This window comes from Festucalex cinctus, chromosome 1 (genome assembly GCF_051991245.1).
Source record: "Festucalex cinctus isolate MCC-2025b chromosome 1, RoL_Fcin_1.0, whole genome shotgun sequence".
Lineage (NCBI taxonomy): Eukaryota > Metazoa > Chordata > Actinopteri > Syngnathiformes > Syngnathidae > Festucalex > Festucalex cinctus.
The window spans coordinates 68,942,480-68,953,345 of NC_135411.1; the positions used below are offsets into that span (position 1 = coordinate 68,942,480).

The following is a 10,866-nucleotide window of genomic DNA, read 5'->3' on the forward strand; positions in this document are numbered from 1 at the left end:
GACGCCACCAGCAAGCCCACCCCGCCAGGCGAGCAGCCAAGGCAAGCGCAATTCTTCTCTTTCACCAGTAGGGTCTTCGCTGACCTCGGATCAGCTTTCACACATGTTGTGCTTTCCAGAAGAGTAGATCGGCTTGCATTCAGCCCATTGCTTTCAAGCAATTTCAGCACTCGATTCTGGTCAGGTAGCACCACTGGTTGCTAGCATGTTGTGGATCTGATGACTCCTGTGCGCTGCCCAGCCTCGCTCACCCAGCAGAGCGGCCCACGCCAGCTGCATTCCAGGAACCAGACCACCAACCCCCATTTTGCGTATTGACAGCAGATTCATTGGAGCCACAATACAGCCTTATCATGTAGCCTTGACTGTTAGAACAAATGTCCAAACGGAATTCGAGCCAGACAATATTTAGATTCAAACGGGAACAGCAATACATGTTATCAATGCAGGTGTATAAACAAGAGTTAGCCTTGGCAAAGTCAGCAAATAATCATATACAACTCCAGCTTTGGGTAATTAGTGATGTTGTTGTTGTTGTTGTTGTTGTGATATTGTGAATTACTGTTGTCTCTCAAGCGCTGCCAATTCCTCAGCTCCTTTCACGATTCGTGTTTTTAGTTGACCAGAGTTATCTTTAGTTTGAATAAAAATTCGGCAGTCTTTTGTCCACGTACTTTCGATAGGTCCATTCTTTCTCATTTGTCGAGCCTTTTTGGCGATGTCAGCATTTTGTTTGGTGAGGTTTTCGTTGATGTAGACATGTTTCCCACGAAGCTTGTGACGGTCTCTCAGAAGAGCAATCTTTTTCTTTCTGTCAACAAACCTGATCAGAACTGCCGGTGGTCGTGTCCCTCCAGTTGGAAGCGAAAAGCACATCTGAATGTGCGCAGGATCAACAGTTAATCCCAAATCTCTGAGTTGAAGTGTCACTTGCTGTTCCACAGTCTCGTTCCCTGAATATTGGTCAGAATCTTCCGTGCTCGTGCTAGCCGCAGCTCTCAAAGGGCCACGGCGCGGCTTGATCTTGATACCGGTGACTATCACATCGTTGATACGAAGATTTTGTTCCAAATCATCCACTTTTTGTTCCAAGGCAACAATGCGTCGATCTTTTTCCTGTGTCTCTTTCTTCAATTGCTGTATTTCCTGAAGAAGTGGCTCAATGCTCTTCTTCATTTCAAGTAATTCGGCAACCATTCCACTGAGTTTTTTAAGAGAAGATTTTATCTCCTCAATCTCGTCAGCTCTTTTTCCGCCAGGCATTCTGCAACAATGTAGTTAAAAATCCCAATGCAAAAATCAACAAGTAGTTAGATTCACGAGCGAGTTCAGGAGCAAGTACAGATGCGTCCTTCCTCAACAGATGCGTCCTTGAATAGTTAATAGTTGAAAAGTTAAGTGCGTGTAGGTGGCAGAAAACGTGCATAGGTTGCTATTCGTCATTAAATTAGAAGAAGAATAAGGAGAAGGAGAAGAGACTGCTCGTCAATGCGCGAGTCTTGCGGGTTGTTGGCCTAAAATGGCAAAAAGTTGTCCGGAACTGCTACGAGTGGCAGCTAATTTAATAGAAGAAGCTCCTCAGCCACTGGTAGCTGCTCAGTCGCAGCAGACACCTGCCACTTCCTCTAGAACACCTACAACACCTGTCCAAGGTAAAGTAAAGATCACTTGTGCTTCTACGTTGTAGTTTGAAAAAAAAAATGTTTCAATGGGTTCATTATGATTATGTACGTAAAACATAAATCTTTAAAGGTAGGAACAATGTCAAGATAAGTATACGGCAAAATGTTGTTAGCTGGCAGAATTATTCCAGATAAAAAATGAAGCTGTGCCAGATTTCTCTTATTGCAGGCGAGATAGCAAGGCTCTTTGCGCCATATGGTGGTGGTGGTGGTCACGGTGGTGGTGGTGTTGGTGGTGCGAATAGAGGGTGGGCGAGACGACCCCCAATTCAAATTAATAGAACAAGCTACACGCACACCTTCTGCTGTTTGGCTGACCACAAGACAGACAAAGTAGGGGGGGGGCGTTCCAAGATGGCCGAGTGAACAGACGTTTACTATCGAGCTCTGCGAAGATAAATGTTTTAAAGCGGTAGGAACCAAATTTGTATACTGTTTGAGACATTCACAACCTTCTTTAGGACAACATAAAGCTTTTGCATCAAAGAAAAGGACAACATGAAAACTGCTCGTGAGAATAAAAGGCCGTTGGGAAGCGACAAAAGGAAGCTAATGCTAACCGAAAGCAAGGCTAGCAGCAGCAACAGGGTGGAGGGTAAACCTCTTATCGACAATTGCCATGATTACACAGCTACACTGACCTTCCCGTTGACAGAGGATGTGCATGATGAATTCCCAGTTCTTCCTCTCACACCCAGTAAGTCTCCAGTGTCAAAGAAAGCTATGCATGAACGGCGGGATACGGAAAATGTGGACATTATTGCTAGCTTGTCGGAGCTAATCAATGCTAGGTCGGATTCCCTAGCTATGAAGATGGAAGGTCTTAAGAAGACTTTGGACTTCGTATGTGAGGAAATCAAAGATGTGAAAGGAAAAGTGGTCAAGCTGGAAGCAAGAGTCTCGGAACAAGAAGTTCAAGGTGCCACGTGTCAACAAAGAATCACCGAATTGGAGAGGTATTCACGCAGATGGAACCTCAAGCTCTTTGGAGTGGAAGAAACAGAGAAAGAAGATGTGAGGATGGTCGTCATTGAGGTCTGTCAAGCAGTGTTGCCAGAATACAACACCCGTCTGCCTGGTGCGGTGGATATTGTACATCGTCTTGGTCCCAAGCACCAAAACAACAACAAACCGAGGGCGATCATTATCCAATTCATCTCACGGCTTTGTCGAGATGCCATTTGGAAAGCTGCAAAAACTTCCTCGTTCCTGAAGGAGAAGCACCTGAAGTTTGCTGAAGATTTATCTAAAGAAGACCGGGAACGTCGGAGCAAGCTGTGGCCTTTCATTGAAAAGGCTCGCAAGGATGGTAAAAAAGCCTACTTTGTGGGCTGTCGTGGGTTCATTGAAGGCTCAGAAGTTAACCCAACTCTAGGATGAAGTTGCCGCTTTGAATTTGCTTTTGACTGACTTTTCTTTGTTGAATAGTTATATTCTATACCGCTAATAAGTTATGTTGGTTGAGTTCATCATACTTGTATGAAAGTTGGACGTGAATGGTCATTTGCATTTGTTTTTTCTTACCGAGATTTTATTTAAGGTTGCAGTGCTCGGTCCCTTTTCGTTGTATACTAATACTACTTTCTAAACTTTGATACTTGTTCTGACTGTTTGTTTTTGTAAGTTTGATATTTTTTTATTATTTTTTGAATGTCATTGTCATTGATATCCCTTAATGCCAGGGGGTTAAGACATCTTTGTAAGCGTAAAGCCTTGTTTTTATTTGCCAAGAAATTTAAAACTGACTTTTGTTTTTTTCAAGAGAGTCACTCTTTAGGTCCAGATGTAAGTTTCTGGAGGTCCCAGTGGGGAAATGATGTGTGGTTTTCACATGGTTCTGCAAGATCAGCAGGTGTTGCAACACTTAAAGGTAATTTTTGTGGAAATGTTTTACTTTCAGAGTGTGATTCCCTCGGTCATTATGTTTGTCTTATAATTGACTGTGGTAATGCAATCTTTATTACTATAAATTTATACGGATATAATACTAGACACGAAAATGACAGTTTAATTGATTCCTTAGAAACCAAACTGATGGTATGGCTTTCTAAATATCCAAATTCAACTTTGATTATAGGAGGAGACTTTAATGTTACCTTAGACAATACACTGGATAGGTGGCCTACTAAACAAAATGTAACTCGTAATGTAAGATTGGAAAATCTCATGGAAAAATTTAGTCTTATAGATATATGGAGAAGGAAGTTTCCTGATGATAAATTATTTACTTGGAGCAACCGTTCAGGCTCGAGACAGTCGCGCATTGATTTTTGGCTGATATCCAATAACTGGCCTGAAGACAGAGTTTCGGTCGACATCCTTACAACACCTCTTACAGACCATAGAGCAATATACATTAAACTGCAGCTCTGCACATCTGAAAGCAATCTTCATAGGTCGTCATATTGGAAATTAAATGGTTCACTTTTAGGGGATTCTGTTGTAAAATCTGAAATTACAAAGATGATTGATACTTTTTTTAGCAAGGCAGTAAGTGAGGGTTCATATGGTCTGAATTGGGAACTTTTTAAGTTTGAAGCAGGTACATTTTTAAGAAGGTATGGAGCCCAATTGACGAAAGCCAGGGTAGTAGCAGAAGAAAAAATAATTGCACAAATTACCTCAATCTACCAACAACCCCCAGAACAGATTAATGAAGAAGATAAGCTAATGCTAAGACAACTCCAACATGACCTTGATGAAATTTATCGGCACAAAGCCAAGGGTGCGTTTGTTAGGTCGAGGAAAAAATGGCTTGAGGAGGGAGAGCAGAATTCTGCCTATTTTTTTCGTTTGGAAAAACATCTCTCAACATCCAACACAATCCATCAATTAAACATTAATGGTACAATAATAGATGATGCAAAAATTCTCTCTATGTTTTGTGGTGACTTTTATGCAAAGTTGTATGATTCAAATTATACTGCGGAGGCTGCTGCACTCTTTATAGACTCGGTGAATAACACAAAAATCATCGACTCGTCAGACAGACTTTTTTGTGACACTCCGTTTGATGTCGAGGAAGTAGTGAAATCTATTGCGTCTCTCAAAACTAATAAATCTCCAGGAACTGATGGTTTGGTCACCGAGTTCTATAAAATGTTTTCAGATCAGTTGGCTCCATTTTTATTACAAGTTTATGTGGAAGCCATAGAGATTGGCGCTCTCCCCCCAAGTCTCACTCAAGGCCTCATTACATTACTTCCTAAACCTAACAAGGATACCCTTTATATTGACAACTGGAGACCTATTTGTTTACTGAATAATGATTATAAAGTTTTAGCTTTGATACTAGCAAGAAGAATAAAACATGTTCTAGACACGATTATAGATGAGACACAGTCTGGCTTTATGATGGGTAGACACATCTCTAATAATGTCAGGCTTGTTCTAGATATTCTTGACTACTCTGACCTCGTAGTTGACGATCCTTTCATCCTCTTTTTGGATTTTTACAAAGCCTTTGACACAATTGAACATGACTTTATATTTTTATGTCTAAAAAAATTTGGCTTTGGGGATTTATTTTGTAACAGTGTTAAAACATTATATAATAAGGCAAATAGTTCTATTAAAATGAAAAATGGCACTACACAGAGATTCAGTGTTAAGCGCGGTATACGTCAAGGCTGCCCAATTTCGCCATACTTGTTTTTACTTTGTACACAAATTCTGGCTTCTCATATTTCAAATAGTGCTCTTCAAGGTATACATATTGCTGAGAGAGAAGTTATCATCAGCCAAGTGGCTGATGATACAACAATTTTTCTTAAGAATGCTAGTCAAGTAGCTATTGCTCTTAACATTATAAATAAATACTCAAAGGCTTCTGGCTTGACACTAAATGTGAACAAATGCCAACTCTTACCTGTTAGGGACTGTATGGAAACCAGTATTTGTAATATTAAGATCCAAATGAAAGCAACTTATTTAGGCCTTGTTATTTGTAAAGATGAAACAACAAGAATGCTCGATAATTTCACTCCACTGATTAAGAAAACACAAACTAAGTTAAATCGATGGCTGCAAAGAAATTTAACTTTGAAAGGGAGAGTTTTACTTTCTAAGGCGGAGGGCTTATCTCGTTTGACTTACGCTGCTCTATCCCTTCATGTAGATAACAAAATTTGTAAGGATGTCGATCGTATGCTCTTTAACTTCTTATGGAAGAACCGTACACATTATATCAGAAAGAGTGTTGTAATGAACAGCTATGAGTCTGGAGGTCTCAATGTACTGGACTTTACTACATTACATAATACTTTTAAAGTTAATTGGGCTAAACATTTTATTAAAAATCCTGTTTCAGTTTGGAACTTTATTCCTCATTATGTTTTTGCTAAATTTGGTGGCTTAAATTTTAGTTTAAGTTGTAATTATAATGTGGACAAAATTCCTGTTAAACTATCTGTTTTCCACAAACAAGTTTTTTTGGCATGGTCAATGATTTACAAGCATAATTTTTCGCCACATAAATATACAATATGGAACAACAAAGACATTTTATACAAGAACAAATCTCTTTATTTCTCTGACTGGGTAGAGAAAAAGGTGCTTTTCGTCCGGCAGTTATTTGACAGCAATGGGCAACTCATGTCTTATTTAGAGTTTTTGAATACCTACAAATTTCGAGTTTCGCCAAAACAATATGCTATTGTATTTAATGCAATACCGACTGGAGTTAAAATGCTTTTTAAAAATAATCCTGTATTGCCCTGTCCTCTTTCTCTCCCCAGTATTTTAGAGACAGAGATTGGTCATTTCTGTCTGACATCAAGTAAAGATGGCAATAAGAAAATTCGTGCTCTGTTTCAGAAAAATATTGTCACAATCTCATATGTTGTGTCCTATTGGAATTGTTTTGTTACAGACATTAATTGGAAAAAGGTCTGGTCTATTCCAAATAAGTATTTGCTGACAAATAAGGTGAAGGAAGTGTCCTTTAAGATTTTACATAAATATTATCCGGCCAACCACTATATGACCAAGTTCAAAAGGGACATCGACACAAACTGCTCATTGTGTGGAACCCACCCAGAGACAGTTCAACACCTCTTCTGGATCTGTGGACACACTCGGACTTTTTGGAAAGAGTTTAGTAATTTTGTTATTAGGCATCTATATAGAGACTTTTTGTTGAAATGGGAAAATATAGTGTTTTGTTTCTTTAGGAAGTATGTTAATGATGATATATTTTTTATTATTAATCTGTTAATACTTATGGCGAAATTCTTTATTCATAAATGCAAGTATGGAAATCAAAAACCCAACTTCACACACTTTCACATTGACATGCTCACCTATATTAGACTTATAAATGGCTCTCATAACAGGAAGGCTATGAAAACTATCACTATTTGTAAAAAATATAGATTGTTTGACTGTACATGAAACCCCTGGCATTATTGTTTTGTTTTTTGTTTAGTAGTGTTGTCTTTGTTTTGTGTTGTACTTAAGTATATTGATATATGTTCCATTTTGTTCAAATCATTATTCTGATTTGTACTTGTTCTTTGGTTTAATAAAGCAAAAAAAAAAAAAAAAAAAAAAGACAGACAAAGTACCCAACATGCCGCTTAAATCACACATCCTTGCTTCGGGGCTTGGGAAGCAAAAAATAACAATTTCAGGTCAGTGTGTTACATTTTTTTTTTCTTTTGTTACAAAATATGTATGTATGTATGTGTGTGTGTGTTTAGGGGTGTATCTATCTATCTATCTATCTATCTATCTTACTCTGTATTTAATTTTAAAATCATATGTATAATATGTTCATGTCTGATTCACAACTTAATGTTGATATTATGAATTATGTTTTTTTTTATAGGCATATTTGCTCAGTTTTAAGTGACTCGAAGTCTTTTGTTTTCACAGGGAATGACAATGATCCCATGGTTTTAAGAAATAAACTGATAGAATAGGCCGTGGGGTGAACCCCAAAAATGTGCCTAGAAAATGAGTTTCGCTCCACTGTCTGGGCACTACTTGTTCAATGCATTTTTTGATAGATAATACCCTTCTGAACTTTGGGTTAAAAGTTCACCCAATGTTTTCCTGCCCCAATTTTGTCACAAGCCAGAAATGCATATTTAGGTAAATAACAAAAAACGGAAATCTTGTGCTACTGTTTTTGGTTGTAAAACGTCTTACATTAAATTTGGCAACAGAAAATCATTCCCAGATGTTATAAATACATGTACCTAACATCAGAAACAAGTATTGGTGGTTTGGTGCAATCATGTGAATTTAGATAATTAAATATATTAAATTTGTGCCAAAAAAACAAAAATACGCTTCAACTAGAAGTGAAACCAGCACACGGATGTTACATTTAGCTATGTTTATGTTTCATATATGAAAACAATTCACAACCTATTACGTCATGAAAGGTACACAAGAAGCAGCATACATCGGCCAAAAATACTACAATGCACCACAAACCTGGAACAAGGCAAAATGGACTAGATGAAAATAGATGCATTCAGAGCCCAGATTATTATAACATATAGAATATTTATTAAAGTATCAGATTGTGTCATCACAGCATGTCATTTATACCCCCCGCCCCCCACCCCTGCCCCCCACCCCTGCCCCCCCACTCAAAAAATATTAATAAAAAAAATAAAATAAAAATCAAATGTGCATTCACAATAAAACCTTTGGAACTTCATTGGAACAGCTCTCTTTTTTTGGCAGACCAATTTAACAAAGGTCTGTGTTGTGGAAAAATGGAATACAGACATTTTTATTTTTGCTTGAAAAGTGTTAAAATGGAGAGTTAACATCTTGATAATGAAACAAACAAAAAGGCAAATTTTACATAGATTTTACAGCCCTGCACTGTCAAGTGTCCTCGTATGCCCTGTGATTTTACAACCTGATGTTTTACCAGCTATGTGTTAGTGTCACTTTCTTGGCTTACGTCAGTAGACTCAGTAGTTGATGTATCTGATGAGTGAGGTACCCTGTCTAAAAGTTTGTCAGTTGTTGATAATGTCTCTACAAAAACCATTGCAGAGTTGTTGCTGGAAAGGGGTGTGAAAAACCAGCTGGGGGAAATCACACCTCAATCTTCGTTTCAGTATATACTGCCTGAAATAGAAAATTAAAGGGAAAGATGAGCACAAGATACACATATTCACATCACATTAGGGCTGCTCTATTATGGAAAAAATAATCATCACAATTATTTTGGTAATAATTGAAATCAAGATTATTCAAAACAATTATATTTTGTTCAAATCAAGAAAATATTTAAACATTTGAAAATAAGACAATTACAATCATATGAAACTATAATTCTGTAAGTTGCTTTTGGATCCAACAAAATTTATAATATATATTATTATTATTATTGTTATTATTATTATTATTATTATTATTATTATTATTATTATTATTATTATTATTATTATTATTATTATGACGTTAGCAAAAATTTGACGTTGGGGTGCAGTGTGTGCAGTAAGCTAGTTTTGACATGGGTGTGTGGTAAAATAACTCGTGTGGGCGTGCCACAACTCAAAATTAGTATTATTAGTGCTGCAGCTATCGAATATTTTGGTATTCAGATATCCTACTGAAAATTCTAGTGAATAATCGTATATTTGGATAGAAATAAAAATATACCTATAGGCCTATATACTTTCTTGGTCAAAGAACAATTATAAATACAGAAGACAAAAAAACACATTTGCATATAATAATTAACAACCAACTGTTTTTCATTTTTAGAGAATCAATTTTATTTATTTATTTATTTTTAACTTAAATTGAGCTTGTCAGCAAACTATTTTTTTCTGAAACAGTGAGATTTTAGACAAATCTCTTCCCATAGATTTCAGACAATGTTTTTCAGTGTGAAGATTTATACGTTACCTGTAGTCTGAAGCATCAAGATCCCCGTGTTTCTTAACACTGTTCACAAACCTCTTAGCTTGTCCATTCTCATCACATCTTTGTCAACTATAATCCTTTGACGGATTACTTGTTCACAAAAGAGTTTGTAGCTCTCAGCATAGGGTTGTCTGAAACACACCTACACTCACTTAACATGTGCAGAGTCATGCTTTCTAATTAATGCTGTCTCGAAATGTAAACGGAATACAAGTGACATATTGCTGACCAATGCTTTACTTTTGAAATGTGTAATTTTAGCCAAGTGACAATGAAATAGTGCAATGTAACAACTCACATTTGTTCGTCCCTGGTTGCTGTTTCTGTTGACTTTAAGAACCTTGTGTAATCTCTGAAACAAAACTGCACCTCCATTGTGACAGTCTTTTGTCTTGAATATGCAGAAGAATGGAACAGTCTTTCTTCATCTCAGCTGCCTGCAGCAACCCGCCTTTAGACAAAAAAGAATTACATTATAAGTGTTATTGTCACATCACCTCTTTACGGTATATGCACATCACAGATTTAAGTAAAGTGTTTGTTGAGGTTGATGAGAGAGAGTTTGGGGAAAAGGGAGCGTGTAGCTGTGACTCTCTATTATGACTGATGGGCACAGGTAACTCGAGTTTGGTAACAACTGTTGGATTCACTCGATAAATCATTCAGCAGCTCGCGTTTTTAATAAACTATAGCCTTAAAACTTAACCTAGCAACAAATTATTTTCAGCCCTATACAAAATATCGGTCACATTAATAACAGAAATGGGCACGCGTGTGTGTAGCACATACCTGCTGACAATGTTTCTGCTTTGGCGAGATGATCCCTCTTCCGTGTGCCTTCCGATCCCAGACGAATATACTTTGAAATTTATTTTTACAAATGATGCAGATGGCTGGAAGGACGGGGCCAGCTGAAGCGATGGTCAAACCTGAACGGGAACGAAGTTTTTTCACCACTTTCTTTTTAACTTTTTTCTCCTTTCGCTCTTCTTCGCTCTCCGACGTTGTGGTCGCCATTTTTGATATGCGGTTGCTATGGTGAAGAGAAAGCAGCAGCTACCTGATTGGCTCATGTGACCTAAATCACACCACTACCGACCTAATGGCACTACGCCCACACCGGAGATCACTGCGCCTCATCGCAAAATAGTGCCGGGGTTTCACCACCGAAAATACAAAATTGGCAGGTTTTCAGAGGGTGAACTCCACGGATTCTTACTTACTACTAATAAATCTATTTTATGAAGTAAAGATTATTTAGTGCCCCTGGTAGTGGAGCGAAACTGAA

The 10,866-nt window shown here is 37.6% G+C and overlaps 1 long non-coding RNA gene across 3 annotated transcripts; it reads right to left on the reverse strand.

Annotated features, from left to right (window-relative positions):
* Nucleotides 1-8,281: 8,281 nt before the first annotated feature.
* LOC144008052 (uncharacterized) lies at nt 8,282-10,856 on the reverse strand. Of its 3 annotated transcripts, XR_013280620.1 has the most exons (4): nt 10,368-10,856; nt 9,877-10,029; nt 9,561-9,709; nt 8,282-8,774 (listed from the first exon to the last, which is right to left on the reverse strand). It is a non-coding gene; the product is annotated as an uncharacterized LOC144008052 (long non-coding RNA). The 3 variants fall into 3 exon arrangements; XR_013280600.1 differs by having other exon boundaries at nt 8,282-9,709; XR_013280611.1 differs by having other exon boundaries at nt 8,282-9,720.
* Between the last annotated feature and the right edge of the window lie 10 nt (nt 10,857-10,866).